Source organism: Xenopus laevis, chromosome 3S (genome assembly GCF_017654675.1).
Source record: "Xenopus laevis strain J_2021 chromosome 3S, Xenopus_laevis_v10.1, whole genome shotgun sequence".
Classification (NCBI taxonomy): Eukaryota; Metazoa; Chordata; class Amphibia; order Anura; family Pipidae; genus Xenopus; species Xenopus laevis.
In genome coordinates, this window is record NC_054376.1 from 125,827,935 (window position 1) to 125,846,042 (window position 18,108).

Genomic DNA, 18,108 nt, shown 5'->3' on the forward strand with positions numbered 1-18,108 from the left:
CAATCCCTTTAATAATTGATATTTTCATTATGGGCTCCTGTAGGGGGAGCCTTAGGCCTAGAAATGCCACGTCCATAGAAACAAATAGAAATTCTGTTGCATTTCAGCCCAGGACCATACACTTTCCTGCTGACTGGAGAGCATAAGGGTAGTGACCTAAGTGGAGATTTGTCACCCGCAATTATTTATGTACAACTGTGAGCGACAAATCTCCTGAAAATGCGTCTCTATTGGAAATAACGGAAACTACTTATCACGAAGTCGCCCATAGGCAACGTCATGCGACTTCAGAATATCAAATCGATGCGTTGGTTTTACCTCCATCAATTTCAGTTATTTCCAACGGAGAGGCGTTTCCTGGAGGACAAATCTCCCAGTCGGCCACTGCCCTAAAAGTCAGAGAAATGATAATCTCATTGGAGTATTCCTGTGACTATTGCTGTAGGCTGGGCACAATTCCCAGGCTGTAAATGATGCTAGAGAGGTGCTATACACTTACCTTACTAATTCAATATGTGCAAGTCTGTTATGGTTCTGATAACATTGTAGGGGTCACAGTAACAATGCTTCAATCTAGTCACAGAATGTATGTTCCCTTTGATCACCTAGCGCATGCTTGACAAATGGACCCCGTAGTGTTGTTAAGTGTCTCCATGTTTTTTTTGGGATGAACATGAATATTAGAAGCAAAACCATTGTAACAGCAGTTAGTGATGTGGCATCTGATGTCTGCATGTTAGGGGAAAATAAGGATGAAGATGTCCCTTGTTAGGGAAGGTAGGTGTCTCTGAATCAAGGGAGGTAAGAGGTAAGTGCCCTGATGGCTATGTATTATGGGGAGGGGAGAGGTAGCTGTCCCTATATAATTAAAGCACAACAGCAGGTGATTTTTTCTAAGTGTAGTAGTTTAGTTTGTTTTTGCACAATCCCCACATAAAAAGTTACACTCACAATAAAAACATTTGCATATATAAAATCCTTATCTGTCCATGTCTGTTGTGCACAACTCCTACTCCCAGCTCCTTTCTGTGTGTTAATGGCTCCGATTTGTCCCACACTCACTTCTGTGTCGTTACTCAGTTCCTTAAGTGATCCGGACTCTGGGCCTCAAATTCGCACAATTCCAGGAGCGGTTACAGTTCTTACTTACACAGACTCCTTAGTAACATCCAACGTGTTTTACAGTCTTCGGGCCGCTTTTTCAAGGATTCACAGTCTCGTACCTCATTTCCCCCTTTCTTATCCTCTTTATAATGAACCCCTCCCATGCTAAAACATTTAAACTTTATTATCTTTCCAATTTCGTTAGTTACTAGGGATGTACCAAATCCAGGATTCAGTATTTGGCCAGGATTCGGCCATTTTCAGCAGGATTTGGATTTGCCCGACTCCTTGTGCCTGGCTGAACCGAATCCGAATCCATAAAATCATGTGACCTTTTTCCCCTCCCCCTCACTGATTTGCATATGCAAACTAGGATTCGGTTCGGTATTCGGCTGAATCTTTCACAAAGGATTCAAGGGTTTGGCCGAATCCAAAATAGATGATTCAGTGCATCCCTATTAGTTACTGAAACTGTTAAAACCTTCATTGTACATCATACACTTTACCTAAATTCATTGTGAAAATTACATATAGGAAACATTAAGTACAAGCTACTGATCCATATCTGTTAAACCATAAACGCTGCTAAGTCTATATCCGCATTTAATCCATTCGCTACCATTGTTTTTAATCCATATAACCAATGAGTTTCCCGTCTCCTCCGCCTATTTAATCTATCACCACCTCTTTCATTTTTCCCATCATTTCTATGCCCCTGATTGTTAACCCTTTCGCACTCCCATTGTGGCATTCTTTTCAATGTTTGGACAGGGTATGAGTTTCTAATCCTTTCTTTCGCTCATCACTATGTATGAAGAATAAGAGCACATGTATAAAGAGGAGCAGAGGATTGTATGGCTCTGTATTTGCCTTTTGAGCAGTGGAAACCAAAATTGCATGTCGTATTCTAGGTGGGGCCTTACCAGTGCTTTGTAAAGGTGAAGAACGACCCTCTCATCCCACAAATCTATGCCCCTTTTAATAGAGCTTAAAATCTTTTTTTGCCCTTTCAGCTTCTGACTGGCATTACTTGTTACAGCCATGTTATTTATACACAAGTACCCCCAAGTCCTCCTCTATTATGGCTTTGCCTAAAGCAGTTCCATTAATGGTATAAATGGCTGCATATTTTACACCCAATTTTCCCGATCTGCAAAAACTGATACATTACTTACAGTGCCCTCCGCAAGTCATTAAAGGAGAAGGAAAGGTTAAAACTAAGTGAGCTTTATCAGAAAGGTCTTTATGAATACACTAGTGTAGCGCTATAGTAAAATGAGTGCACCGTTCTCTTTCTATAGGCTCCACTCCCAATACTGTGCTTCGGATGAGACCTTAAATCTTAGGAAGTGAGCCCTTGCAAATGGTGTGGAGGCACGGTGTAGTGTAACTGTAACTAGATACAGGGTGCAAGAATTCGGCACTAGTGGTTCTTATAACTTAACCAATGAACATGTTTATTAAACAATTACAATTCTAAGGGGAGTGTACATAATAGCAAAGCAGGATCATACAGAACAGTGGATAGACATATACTCACAGCACCTTTGGTCAGGGAAGAGAACATACACAGCAGCAATGAAGGTACACCCAGCTTTCAGCCTTTTCCCTAAGTGGAACCCAGGGGAATTCTACTTCCCTAAGTCTATGCAGTGTCGGACTGGGACACCAGGGGCCCACCAAAAAACCTAAGACCAGGGGCTTACCAAAAGTTTTTAGACCAGGGGCCCACGATCAGTACTATTTTCTTCCTCTCCTCACTAGTGATGGGCGAATCTGCACCGTTTCGCAGAAAAATTTGCGAATTTCCCGCGAAATGGCGAAAAATTAGTGAAAGTGCCAGCATCTTGTTTTTGACGCCGGCACCCGTTTTTTTGACGCCGGCGCCCGTTTTTTACACCGGCGTCCATTTTGGCGGAAAGTTTTTTTGACGCCGGTGAATTTTTCGGGCGAATTTTTCACGAGCGTTTCGCGAATTTATTCTCTGGCGGCGAATCGCGCAAATTCGCGCCTGGCTAACAAATTCGCCCATCACTACTCCTCACTCAACCTCTATTCTCCTAGTCTCTTTTCTTTACATACTACAATCTATTATTCCACCTATTTAGCCACTTTGTTCTCATAGAAATAGGGAATGCCATGAAATAGGCCAAAAATTTAGCAACATGAGGGCCACTGACACCTGGGTCCACCGGGAATTTTCCTGGTATCCCTGTGGGCCAGTCCGACACCGAGTCTATGCACTTAGTCCCTACTTCTGGGCAATTAGTACCCGGGATCTTAATCCCTCTGACTCTCAGGGGCATATCATAAAGCAGAGTATTGACACAAGTCCCCATTAGGAACCATTTAGGTGTCTAAAACACTAAGGATTTGCCTGCCTGCTTAACTAGAGGTAGCTATTTTACACATCCCTAAATTAGCAAACCAAAAATAAATCAAAATAATGCTGCTTTGAGTCCACTGTCAAAAGATACACAGCATTTCTTTCCTTCTATTGTGTACTCATGGGCTTCTGTATCAGACTTCCTGTTCTCAGCGTAAACCTCCAGGGCTAGGGCTTGAGCATGCTCAGTTTGCTCCTCCCCTCCTGCTGTAATCTGAGCTCAGAGCTATCAGCGAGCAGGGAGAGAGAACTGATGTCACACCAAGCTAATATGGCAGCTGCTATCCTAAAAAAACAGAGACAGTGTCTAGAGCTGATTACTCTAACTATTGGCAATACACTGCCTTGGTAGCTTTCCTTCTCCTTTAATGAACTAATTTTAGATCCAATACAGAACCTGTGGCACCCCCCTAAGAACCTTATTCAAAGTTGCAATGTGCCGCTGAGAACCACCTTCTGTACAGGATCCATTAGCCACTTTCCTACCCATGTACAAACAGTATCAAATCCAACAGCCCTTAGTTTAGAAATAAGCTATTTATGTGGCATTGTATTAATTATCTTCTTCACTCCCACCTGTCATTGGTGCTTTGTTTTATCCAACCAGTGCAATGTTCTATGCAGAACAGGTGTACCTGCACCAGTATAAGGTTAATGCCAGCCCAGTGCTGGGGATGGGTTGGTACAGATAGAGTTGCCTGGTTTTTGTCCTGCTTGTAGGTTGTTGCCTGCGGTAACCAGATGCCACCATGACACCAGCTGGATTACTAGGGGGCCCCACCTTGTCAGGAGACAACGCCTCTCAGGGGATGCTGGGAGTTGTACCTTAAAGGGGTTGTTCACCTTCCATTCAACTTTAAGAATGACGTAGAGAGTGATATTCTGAGACAATTTGCAGTTGATTTTTTATTATTTGCCGTTTTTGAGCTATTTAGCTTTTTATTCAGCAGCTCTCCGGTTTGCATTTTCAGCCATCTGGTTGCTAGGGTGCAAATTATCCTAGCAACCCTGCACTCATTTTTAATAAGAGACTGGAAAATGAATAGGAGATGACTTGAAGAGAAAGACAATTAAAAAGCAGTAATAACATTAAATTCGTAGCCTTACGTAGCCTATTTTACGTGGGATCAGTGACCCCTATTTGAAAGCTGGAAAGAGTCAGAAGAAAAAGACAAATAATTTAAAAAAACAATAAAAAATAAATAATGACAACCAATTAAGAATTTGCTTAGAATAGACCATTCTATGACATATTAAAAGTTAACAGAAAGGTGAACCACCTCTTTAACACTTGGAGGCTATTGGTTATGCACCATCTTATCCATTTAAGTGCAGTCCGGTTTTAATGCCACAGCCCACACGGCCAATTCTACTCTTATTTATATATCAGCAACCTATTCTGCAGCACTTTACAGCTATCACTCAAATCAGCGTCTCATTGACACACACTAGGGTTAATTTTATCAGGAGCCAATTAACCTGCCTGTATATTTTTGGAGTGACTGTGGGAGGAATTCAGAGCAAAGCAAGGACCAAGGCATCAATGCTAACCCTGTGTGCCTGAATACTAGCCAGTACACTTTTAGTTTAGACCTTGCATGACATCACAGAATTCACTGTAGTCTGCAGTATGCACCTGAATTTGTGTCTCATTTGCTAGGAATGGTGCGTATGTAACATGTGCCGGAGCCCTATACCTGAAATAAGACATTTCCAACTCTGCACTGCCATTAAGGAGCCCTAAAATTGAATATGGCTAAAAATGCCATATTTTATATAGTGAACTTATTGCACGAGGCTAAAGTTTGAGCTTGTCAATAGCAGCAATGATCCAGGACTTCAAACTTGTCACAGGGGGTCACCATCTTGGAAAGTGTCTGTGACACTCACATGCTCAGTGGGCTCTGATTGGCTGTTGAGAAGCTAAGCTTAGGGCTCGTCACTAATTATCCAGCAGAAAATGAGCTTCCCTGGCTGTAATATAAGCTGATGCTACAGGTTTGCTGATTATTAAATTCTCATGCTAATTGCACTGGTTTCTGTGCTGCCATGTAGTAATTATGTGTATTAATTACTAATCAGCCTTATATTGTGACATTTCTATTCTATGTGTACTGTATATTGTGAGTGGGTCCCTAAGCTCAGTAAGTGACAGCAGCACAGAGCATGTGCAGTGAATCAGCAGAAAAGAAGATGGGGAGCTACTGGGGCATCTTTGGAGACACAGATCTTTACTGCTAAAGGGCTGTGGTTGCCTTGGGCTGGTACAGAAGGACAAAACATCATGTACAACATTTCTAGCTACTTCTTTAGTTAAGCTTTAGTTCTCCTTTAAACAGTCCCTGTATGGTGCACAGTGTAATATTAAGCAGCACTAATGTTAATAATTTCCCATAATGAGCTGGTTTAATATTCCATGGGGTTGGCAGGAATGTACCAGCTCAGTCCGGCCTGCACTATCCCCAGAGAATGGCACCAGTCTGCATATTCTTGTGTCTGGCAGGGACAAAACACCACCATTGTGTGAGAGTCTTAATCTGCCCAATGCCCCTGGGCCACTTTCAGTCCCCGGGTGTTGCAAAGTCAAGACGAGGCTGTGGTGGGGGATCAATAGCCGAGAAGAGATGAATAATGCAGGGCAACTTAATACAGCTCTGTCTATTCCCCCGGCCACTCGCCTCCTCCTTTCTTCCTAGCCCACACCACCAGCACTCTTCTGTCTCTCTCATCCTCTCTCTCACACTCTTCCTCTTTCTGCCTTCCTCTTGCTCTTTCCTGTCCCTCCTCCTTTATCTACTTCTTTTCTCAGAACTCTCTCTCTCCCCCCCCCCCTGTCACCTTTCTGCAGTTTTAGGGTTTTTTTTGCCCTGGGTGTGAATTATTTACTAAAGTACCAGGCAGGAACAGTTCAGTATAAAAATAAAAACTGGGTAAATAGATAGACTGTGAAAAAAAAAAATGTTCCTAATATAGTTAGTTAGGCAAAAATGTAATGTATAAAGGCTGGAGTGACTGGATGTGTAACATAATAGCCAGAACACTACTTCCTGCTTTTCAGCTCTCTAACTCTGAGTTAGTCAGTGACTATAAGGGGGGCCACATGGGACATAACTGTTCAGTGAGTTTGCAATTCATCCTTAGCATTCAGCTCAGATTCAAAAGCAACAGTTATGTCCCATGTGCCCCCCCCTCCTCAAGTCACTGATTGGTTAATGCCTGGTAACCAATCAGTGGAAAGCAAGAGAGCTGAAAAGCAGGAAGTAGAGTTCTGGCTATTATGTTACACATCCACTCACTCCAGTCTTTATACATTACATTTTTGCCTAACTAACTATATTAGATATATTTTTTATTTTGCACAGCCTGTCTATTTACCTAGTTTTTATTTTTACACTGAACTGTTCCTTTAAACGGCCCTCTAAGGACTCCTGAATGATACAATACATTGCACCAAGATACAGAATGTCTGTGAGACAGGGCTAGTGCCACAAGGGGGCTGAAATCAGCTTGCTGAAATACTCAGCCCTAAATCAATGCTGGACTATGCATTCTTGTGCTGAAATCAGCCGTCTGTGCCTACACACGAGCTGACACAAAGGTTTGTATAGGGGCTGATTTAGTCCTGCGTATTTCAGCAGACCGATTTCAGCACTAGCCTCAATGTCCTAAAAAGTCGGGGCTCCGGAAATTATTTTTCTTTGGACCCGGCAACTTCTTTTATTGGCTGCTTAAGGGAGGAACACGCGACGAATCGCATGCGACGTGTCGGATGTTGTGAAGAAACAGGAAGTGAAGGAGAATCGCATGTAAGAACTACATGTATCCAACTGTCGGATGAAAACGCAGCACACCATGCAACGTCGTATGTGTTTCGTCGCATGCCAACGTGTCGGCACCAAACGCATCGTGGAGTTCTTCCCTAAATGGGTGAGCAGAAGAGTGCAAGTAGCTCTTAGTCTAGTCCAGTGATCCCCAACCAGTATCTCGTGAGCAACATGTTGCTCTCTAACTCCTTGGATGTTGCCCCCAGTGGCCTCAAAGCAGGAGCTTATTTTTTAATTTCAGGCTTGGATTCAAGTGTTGGTTGTATAAAAACCAAGTGCACTGCCAAACAGAGCCTCAATGTAGGTTGACAATCCACACATGGGCTACAAAATGGCCAATCACAGCCCTTATATGGCACCCCATTTTTCATGCTTGTGTTGCTCCCCAATTGCTTTTACTTCTCAATGTTGCTCACGGGTTCAAAAGGTTGGGGACCCCTGGTCTAGTCTATGATTTGGGCTCCCATCGTTCCACTGTCACATACTGAGCTGCATTTAGGGGTTTGCAGAGAGGAGTAGGTAGGTAGGACAATAGTTACAGTGGCACACGTGGTGACAGTAGGGCAAGTTTGTGGCATTAGGTCAAGATGGAGACAGTACAACAAGATGTAGACCGTTCAACAAGATGGAGACAGTACAACAAAATGGAGACAGTACAACAAAATGGAGACAGTACAACAAAATGGAGACAGTACAACAAGATGGAGACAGAACAACAAGATGGAGACAGAACAACAAAATGGCAACAGTAGGGCATGATGGCCATAGTATCTTCTTGCATCAATGTTGTCCTACCTGAAGGGCATCAGTTGAGGTACAGCAGGTATAAGCAAAGTTTCTTTGCACTTCTTACTTCCTACAGTCTTGTGATTAGGATGCAGGTTGTGCAAAAGGAATATGATTGTCTCAGATCTGCTAAAAAGCAGCAAATCAGATGTTCTTGGTTGCCATGGCTTACTCCAGAGGTGCGCTCTGTTAGTGCAAGAAGAACACAGGTGCTTATTTACTAATCCAGGGCAGTAACCCATAGAAACCAATCATGTTTGTTTACCTGTAGCAGACAGATAAAAAGCATACAGGTTACTATCAGTCACGCCCTGGGACATATATGCCCATTGCAATGAACAGCACAACTTGTTTTATATTTGAAAGAATGACAAGCTTGCGGTCCCCTGTAATGAGAACTACAGCTCCCAGCATCCTCCTCTGACTAGTGGTAGGTTGAAAATTCTAGGAATTGTAGTTTTCATCAGCCGGAGAACCTACATTTTTACATTTACACTTTACACTGTATTATCTTAGCACCCATACAGAATTTATGGGCCTTAATTATTCGGGCTCCCTCCCTGTGTTCTTCACTTTGCAAAACCGGTGAGGCAAGCTCAGGTATCACCTCCTCCCCCCCTCCACCTTTTACTCCCCGCCCTATGGCTCCCCCTCCCCTTTCGGTCTCTCTCTCTCTCGCTCACACTCACACACACAAACACACACACACACAAATACAGCCCCTGCACACTGTGTGTATGTGACACAACAGGGAGGGTGAGAGTGTGACAAGGCAAGGGGGATTGACCTGCTGCTGTCACCGACTCCAGAGGAAGAGGGGGAGACCCTTGGCACCTGACTGAGGTGAGATAAATAGGGGTGGATTGCCTAAATGAGGACATTTGTGAGGCTTAAATTGGAAGAGGGGTCCACAGTGACACTAGCGGTGCAGCAGAGGGGAAGTTAAGAAGGATGTTGCGGTGCAAAACGATGGGAGGGGACAGTTGCACTTCAGAAATTGGTAAAGAGGGTGATGGGCAAGAGAAAGTAGGGAGAAAGAGAGAATCTATATTTGGAAAGATGTGTATTGGGAAAGAACACAGAGGAGAGGTGGGGGCAAAGGATTTAGAAAGAAGGTGATGTTTAGAACTTTCCGTGTAATGCTTTTTGCCGTAGGGCAGGTGCAGGGCTAGTAGAGGGAAAAGCTGGGTGGCTAAATAAGATCTTTCTATAGATGATCATAGGCAGATAATAATCACACACCCATCAGTTGTCTGCTGCTCTGCACCCAGTATTGGAGTACTGCTGAGATGTACAGTTTCACATTTAGTACTGCAGAGCAGTACAGTGTCACAGTTAGTACTGATTATAAGTACAGTATTAATGCTGAGAAGTCCTGTAACACAGTAATTAGAATACAGCACAACAGTTATGCCTACTGAGAGGTACTGTATAAGCCCTTCTTGTACAGATTATAAGTACAGTAAAACTGTTATATCTGCTTGGAAGTACAGTAACACTGTTATACCTGCTTGTAAGTACTGTATCACCACTTCTTGTACCAAATATAAGTACAGTAACACTGTTATACCTGCTTGGAAGTACTGTATAACCGCTTCTTGTACCGATTATAAATACAGTAAAACTGTTATATCTGCTTGGAATACAGTAACACTGTTACACCTGCTTGGAAGTACTGTATCACAGCTTCTTGTACTGATTATAAGTACAGTAACACTGTTATACCTGCTTGGAAGTACTGTATAACAGCTTGTACCTATTCTAAGTACAATAATACTGTTATACCTGCTTAAAAGTACTGTATCACAGCTTGACCAATTATAAGTACAGTAACACTGTTATACCTGGTCGGAAGTACAGTAAAACTGTTCTACCTGGCTGGAAGTATCACAGCTTGTACCGATTATAAGTACACATTGTACTAAAGCTCCAGCCAAAAAGCCATGTATCACCCCATGTAGAATTCGGATTGGATTATATTGATAATCAGTATATGTTCATCATATTTAATGTAATTGGCAGACATTTCAGGCTTGTATTAGCATAATAATATCGGTCATGGCCATCATTTTCAGAGGTATTTTTCATATGTTGGGTATTTACAAGATGTTCTATTTCTGAGGTCTTCGTACCCCTAGTGTATGTGTCCATCACAGCCCCCCATCCCCTAACACCTTTCCCCCCAATCTGCCTCTCTCCTCTGGGGCCCTCTCTCCTCCTCTTCTCAGGAATGTTGTTACTACAAGAATTCTGAGAAAAGTGATTTGTTGTGGGCACATCTGTGTAGAATTCAGTGGGTGCGTCTGTGTGTTTATATGTACATAAACACACACTTCAACTGCTTTGTGTATTTGAAATATATATATATATATCCTGTAGAAAAATGTAATGCAATAAAATGTGATAAAGGCATCTGCCAGTACAGGTATGGTATCCATTATCGGGAAACCTGTTATCCAGAAAGTTCTGAATTATGGAAAGTTTGTCTCCCATCAGGGTCGGACTGGATGGGGGGTCAGAGGGGGCTGCCACATCAGGGCCCGTGCACCCTCCCAAGGGCCCCCCTCTCCAATCGCAGTCCTCCCTCCTCAGCAAACCACCTTCTGCTCTCACCCATCTTCATGGAGCGAGTGAGCAGGCGGGGCAAGTGGGCGGGGTGAGCTTGGCAAGCAGGCCAGAGGTCAGGAGCGGAGGGGGTCTGGGCCGGCGGGGCCCACCAGGTTTTTTCCCAGAGTCCCTCTGGCCCAGTCTGAAGCTGTCTGCCATAGATTCCATTATAATCAAATACTGTAATCCAAATCCTTAAAAATTATTTCCTTTTTCTCTGTTATAATAAAACAGTACCTTGTACTTGATCCCAACTAAGATATAATTAATCCTTGCTGGAAGCAAAACCAGCCTTTGGGGTTTATTTAATGTTTACAAGGTATGAAGATCCAAAGACAGATAACGGATCCCATACCTGTATATGTTGGTATGCTTCTTTCTGATTAGTGATGAACGAATCTGTCCCGTTTTGTGAAACTATGAAAAAAATTGCGAAATGGCAACATTTCGCGAAATGCATTTAAGTCAATGGGTGTTTTTTCTTATGGGTGTTTTTTTTGCCGCAAATTTTCACCACAGTTTTGCGAAAAAAATACACACATGCAAAATTCAGAATTTCACAGCAAATCTATGTGAAATGCATTAAAGTCAATAGGCGTTTTTTCTTATGACAGCTTTTTTTTCTCTCTAAATGCATTAAAGTCAATGGAGGATTTTTTTCTAATGGTGACTTTTTTTTCTCCGACTTTTTTCTCCAAATGCATTGAAGTCAATGGGCATTTTTTCTTATGGGTATTTTTCTGCAGCAAATTTTCACCACAGTTTTGCGAAAAAATGTGCACATGCAAAATTCAGCATTTCACCGCGAATCTATGGCTGGCGAATAAATTCGCTCATCACTATTTCTGATACATAGCCTGGATGGTATATTTAGCCTGGAAACCGTCTGGAAAGTGAATGCACAATAGAGAGACAAGTAAGTGATGTGCTGCAAGAAAGAATTGTTGGGAACACATGGGCAGATAAATCTGTGATTATATTCTACAGATTTGATTAAAATTGGCAAAATATTTGAGTCTAAGCTTATTTCTAGTTGGGATCTGCTTGTTATCATTTGCAATTATTGGCACAGGAAGAAAACAAATCCTGACTCATTTAGTGACAAATCTTTTTTTGTCCCTCTTTCTATTTCATAAATGTTGGGAGGTGCGCAGTAACACTGTCCCAATATCCTTTCCCCACTCTTGGGATAACAGGCAGTGCCGTACTGTGTATAATGCGGGTCTCTGAGCACATTCCTCACACTGGGAGAGACACAACAAGCACCCAAACTGCAAAGGTCATGATAGGAAAAGTAAGGGTGACGAATATAATAATATTGACTCAAAAGTCACATGATAGATTTAGTCCCAGTAGCACTAACTCAGAGACACCTGACGGAAACTTGCTTCGCCTTCAGCCTTCTATATCAGAAGCCAGATCTTGCATTCCTCAGCCTCTGATTGGAAACATCCATAAGGAACCTACACTCCTTTTATCTCTTCTGTCGTGTAGGTTCACTGTGTACATGGGCTTATAGGCCTAATATTTAGCACCGCCAAGTGCATGAAGACTTTCCTTCTTCTATAAGGGAGAACTAAAGCGTAGCTAAAGAAGTAGCTAGAAATATTGTACATGATGTTTTGTGCTTCTGTACCAGCCCAAGGCAACCACAGCCCTTTAGCAGTAAAGATCTGTGTCTCCAAAGAAGCCCCAGTAGCTCCCCATCTTCTTTTCTGCTGATTCACTGCACATGCTCTGTGCTGCTGTCACTTACTGAGCTTAGGGAGCCACTCACAATATACAGTACACATAGAATAGAAATGTCACAATATAAGGCTGATTAGTAATTAATACACATAATTACTACATGGCAGCACAGAAACCAGTGCAATTAGCATCAGAATTTAATAATCAGCAAACCTGTAGCATCATCTTATATTACAGCCAGGGAAGCTCATTTTCTGCTGGATAATTAGTGACGAGCCCTAAGCTTAGCTTCTCAACAGCCAATCAGAGCCCACTGAGCATGTGAGTGTCACAGACACTTTCCAAGATGGTGACCCCCTGTGACAAGTTTGAAGGCTGGTGCAGCAAGTTCAGCATATAATATGAATACTTTTTAACCATATTCATTTTTAGGGTTTAGTTCTCCTTTAAATAGACTTTTTAATTCTTAATCCTTTCTTTGTTTTTCACTGTGTACAGTTCCTTTAGGTTTTCTCTGTTTCAGGACACCAAATATGGTGTAGAAGCCAAACTCAATCATTAGGTGCCTAGTCCTTACTGTACAGAAGGGCACTAAGCCATTCCTCTATACACTGCTCCTGTCTGATCTACACTGACTTCTCCAGCTCTGCTTATTATTTGCTGACCTTCTTTATTGCCACCTAAATGATGGCTACACTCAATCTTAAAGGGATTCTGTCATGATTTTTATGATGTAGTTTTTATTTCTAAATGACACTGTTTACACTGCAAATAATTCACTCTACAATATAAAATGTCATTCCTGAACCAGCAAGTGTATTTAGTTGTAATATTGGTGTGTAGGTGCATCTCAGGTCATTTTGCCTGGTCATGTGATTTCAGAAAGAGCCAGCACTTTAGGAGAGAAATGCTTTCTGGCAGGCTGTTGTTTCTCCTACTCAATGTTCTGAATGTGTCTCAGTGGGACCTGGATTTTACTATTGAGTGTTGTTCTTAGATCTACCAGGCAGCTGTTATCTTGTGTTAGGGAGTTGCTATCTGGTTACCTTCCCATTGTTCTGTTGTTTGGCTGCTGGGGGGGGGGGGGAAGGGGGGGGGATAATATCACTCCAACTTGCAGTACAGCTGTAAAGAGTGACTGAAGTTTATCAGAGCACTAGTCACATGACTGGGGGCAGGTGGGAAACTGACAATATGTGTAACCCCATGCCAGAATTCAAAATAAAAAAAATCTGTTTGCTCTTTTGAGGAATGGATTTCAGTGCACAATTTTGCTGGAGCAGAACTGATGCATTTTGAAATAAAACATTTTTCCTAGGGATGCACCGAATCCAGGCTTCGGTTCAGGATTCGGCTTTTTTCAGCAGGATTCGGATTCGGCTGAACCCTTCTGCCTGGCCGAACTGAATCCTAATTTGCATATGTAAATTAGGGGCTGTGAGGGAGAGCACGTCACTTTTTGTCACAAAACAAGGAAGTAAAAAATGTTTTCCCCTTCCCACCCATAATTTGCATATGCAAATTAGGGTTCGGATTCGGTTCGGTATTCGGCCGAATCTTTTGCATAGGGTTCGGCTGAATCCAAAAAAGTGGGTTCGGTGCATCCCTAATTTTTCCCATGACAGTATCCCTTTAAAGGGGTAACTGTTGTTTATTTTTTTTTCTCATAGTTTGGGGGATATGTTTTGTTTTTTTTACTTCTCTGCTGCAAACGAACTCATTCATATTACAAGTCCCAGTCTGGGATATGCTGTATTTGGAATTTCTGACAGGATGAATATATTATTGTCTGTATACTGATAATTCAGGATATAAACCAGATTGGACTGGATTGGGCAATGCTGGGACATGCCTGGATAGACCTGCAAAGCTCGGGAGAGACTGGCTGTACTTTATAATGGGTTATAATGCAGATGATGAAGAAGTGAGTGAAGTTATAAGGGTCAACAGACATGTTTTAGCTTATCAGCAGATGAAACAAGAGATTCTAGAAGAAAATTCACAGTAAGGCAGTGTAATTTGTGGTCCTATGTTTGTACTGCAAGTATATTGTCTTTCCCAAATATATAGACATACAGAGGGTTGTTGTGTTTATACAAAGGGCCTGTCACTGTGCACATGAGTTATACTGTGTATACATAGTACGTTCTATACTGCTTTAAGAGAGATAGAGTTGAAAGTTACTGTTGTGTAATGGCTGCATGAACCTGCTAATAAAGCACTGTTACACTCTACTCATCCTCGGCTACCAAAACATAACAAGGGTCTCAAGAGGGGCAACTTGAGCCAACACACCAATTATAGGTTATAAGGAGTGGGGAGACAACAGGTAGTTAGTAGGGCCACATGTTGAGAAAAATGGTAACAGTAGGGTAAGATGACCAAGAAAGATCAACCTTTCTTTCTGGTACCGTCACTGTTTCTTTACAGTCTGATGGGGTCCTCAACAGGAGCTTTGTGCATTATTTGATTCTATCTTGCACAGGGATTTTCTGGAAACCTATAAACCTTGCTGTTGCTTGTTAGCTGATAACCTCACGAGCACTCGATTCCACTTACAGTGTTGGCCACACACTCTTTGTGATGTCTGACCATTCACATCAGCATGTGACAAGCTCCAGTTCTTCCCGATGCAGAATCCATCCTATATGATAAGTACTTGCCCTGCTCTGTTACAAAGTCATTTAGGGTTGGCACCAGCTCCTATGGTTTCCATGAAAGCAGAAGCATTTTTAACCAAGTATAAAATTCCTTCCCAGCAATGGTTTGAAGGTTAGAAAATGGGTAAAACAAATAGGTCTGATATTAATATCAGAGCTCCGGAATACACAAGCCAATTCACATGCGGAACAGAATGAGTTTGCAGAAATATGATGATCTTTGTGGTCTTTATGTTTAGGTTTAGATATCAGAAGTTTGTGAGCATTTGGCACACGAGATGCAAAACAACAAGATCATAGAAAAGAGGAGAAGTGGGTGGGGGAGGAAGAAGGAGAACATCAACACAGAAGAGATGCTGAAACACAGAGGGGGTTATCAGTTTACCAGAACAAAATATGCCGACTGAAAATAGTAACTAGCCGGGATCGAACCCGTAGGGAGACTGGCATCATGCGATACTAAAAAGGAAGCGGTGCCAAAGGACATGTAATGCGAAAGGAAGGTGAATACTTGAAGAATGCATAAAGTGGGCATGAGGCTTCTTCTTCCAGCAATAGAAAACTGTTAATTAAATGCACATGTAGAAACTAAAATGAAATGTAAGCAAGTACCAGATGGTGTGATCAATATAAATTCCACAATCAATATCCCTGTGAGGTCAGGCACAGTGCAGAGCATGAACAGATGCGACCGTAATTTCCCAGCAACACTTTCCAATCACTAGACAAATAGAATGTAGCGCTTTCTAGTAGAAGTTGCCAAGGGGCCAAGGTGCATTTATAGCCAAAAGAGTTGAGGCATATGGGTAGAGGTTCTAATATGGGTAAAGGTTTACTAACGTTGGAGATAAATATCTGGTGAGATTTCTGGAGATGTTGCCCATAGCTATTGTTTTCTAACTTATAGGTGGCTGTTTAAATCTGATTGCTGATTGGTTGCCATGAGCAACATCTCCAGAAATCTCTCCAGATATTTATCTCCAATGTTAGTAAACATGCCCCCAAGAATCTGATGGTGATCAGGGGGTGCATGGAAGTTGGGGGGTGAAAATGAAGTATAACAATCCCCAATTTTGCACCTCTACTCATGGGCCACTCACTTTTTTTTTCCCCTTCTTTAAAATATTAAATGATGTTTTCCTTCATAGCATTCCATCTGATGGTGAAGTTGTTTGTTAGACCTGACTTAATGATCCTTTAGCCCCTATTATAACTAATTACTTCTCTTTAGCCTGAGGGATCTATTACTTACCCCAGTAGGTAAAGCTGGCCATAGATGTTGAGATTTTTAAAAGATCCGATCCTCATCGTGAGTCCACGATTTTCTTGGAAAGATCGTACGATTTGACCATCAACTAAAAAGACCAATTTGCCAGGAAAACAAAGGGGAGCTGCCTGCTTGACCCTGCAAACATAGATACATTGCACTGGGACAGACACAGATTTTTTGACCTGGCCGATCAACTTCCTGACAGATGTCGGCCAAAAAATAGTAAGATGTACGATCGTTCGAATCCCACTAACCGCACGATAATTTCGAAGGATTGGTCGGACTTCCCTAAAATAGGTCGTTCAAGAAGAAGAATCGTCGCCTCTATGGGGAGCTTTAGACTAAGCATACCAGCAAACTTAAATTGGCCAAACATAGAGAGAGCCACACGTTTGGTGAAGTCGCCAAATGAGCAGATCTGTCCCCAATATGCCCACCTTGGGGTGGGAAATATCAGGCTGATCCGATCATGGGCCCTGGGCCTCAAGGATCACAACGAGCAGAATATGAACTGATGCGGTCCTTGATCCAACAGGATTTTTACTGCATCATCCACTAGAGAAGGGTCCCCAACCTTTTTTTTACCCAAGAGCTAGATTCAAAAAGAATTGGAGAGCAACACTATGTGGACTGGCAGCCTACAGGAGGTTCTGTTTGGCAGTACAACTGGTTTTTATACAACCAAAACTTGCCTCCAAGCCTGAAATTCAAAAATAAGCACCTGCTTCGAGGCCACTGGGAGCAACATCCAAGGGGTTGGTGAGTAACATGTTACTTACAAGCTACTGGTTGGGGATCACTGGTCTAGAGCAACAGACTAATTTGGTCTCAACCAACAGAATTTTGAAACCTCTCTAGTAGAGATCAGGCCTATCCCAGTGCAGTTATTGGATGGACTATCCAGCATTTTGCCCACATACAAGGCCAGTAATCTGCTGACTCCGTCTGGAGAAGCCTAGTTGGCAGCCAATTTCCGTCTATGTATGCTTAGATTTAGTTTTACTGCTCCTTTTCAGATACCTACAAGTAGCAGTTACAGTGCTATTGTTTGTTAATCTCACTTCAAGGGTTTGAAGTTGCAATAGCAGAGAATGATTAATCTGTCTCCCAGATATAAAACACTAACGTGTCTGTCAGCACAATCATTAGGTAAGCAAATTATAAAAGAATTTCCAGCTCTGTGGACAAGTAACAGCTCGACTAAAAGGCTCGTTTTTCATGTTCGACATTCATGTTCGATTTATTGTCTCAAAGTTGTGTCGGGGCAGTGTATGAGAACAAATCTCATACAGAGAAGTGGACCATATGCCAGATCTGATTTGGTCCTTGCAGGTTTATTTCCCTCTGCCTGAAATTAAATAGTCCCTGTCTCTGGCAAGAGACCATGGAGAACATCAAACTTTTTTTTTTTCATTATTTAAGCTTTGTTTATAGAATTTTGCAATTAAAGGTCAACTAATCCCAAACACATCATAGGTGTATTTGTTTTGTCCCATGTCCAGCAGCACTTAATGGAAAAGGTCACCATAAGATAAAGGTAGACAATTGGCAACTGCTCTGCATTTGTTGAATTCACGTTTGGTTGCTTTAGATCTATTTCCCTTTATATTCCAGTCTGATTGGTGAAGACTATTGGAGGGGGGAAATTGGATCCTGTAGTTCTATAATAACTAGGCCATAGGTTGTATAGTCCTACTATATAAAGAAGGACCTGGTAGACCTATCAACCCTCCTATATTTTAACAAGTCACCCATATTTATACCCATGGTGGTGACGCAGCA

The 18,108-nt window shown here is 42.1% G+C and overlaps 1 protein-coding gene across 2 annotated transcripts in view; it reads left to right on the forward strand.

Moving 5' to 3' along the window:
- Nucleotides 1–18,108, forward strand: part of palm3.S (paralemmin 3 S homeolog) — a 94,893-nt gene that overhangs the window by 45,240 nt on the left and 31,545 nt on the right. Inside the window, exon 1 of one of the 2 annotated variants that reach the window (XM_018239646.2) lies at nucleotides 8,753–8,943. The exons of the other annotated variant lie outside the window; for it this stretch is intronic. The gene's annotated coding sequence lies outside the window, so the exon portion shown is untranslated. Of the gene's footprint in view, nucleotides 1–8,752; nucleotides 8,944–18,108 lie in introns of those variants that run through there. 2 annotated transcript variants of the gene reach the window in all.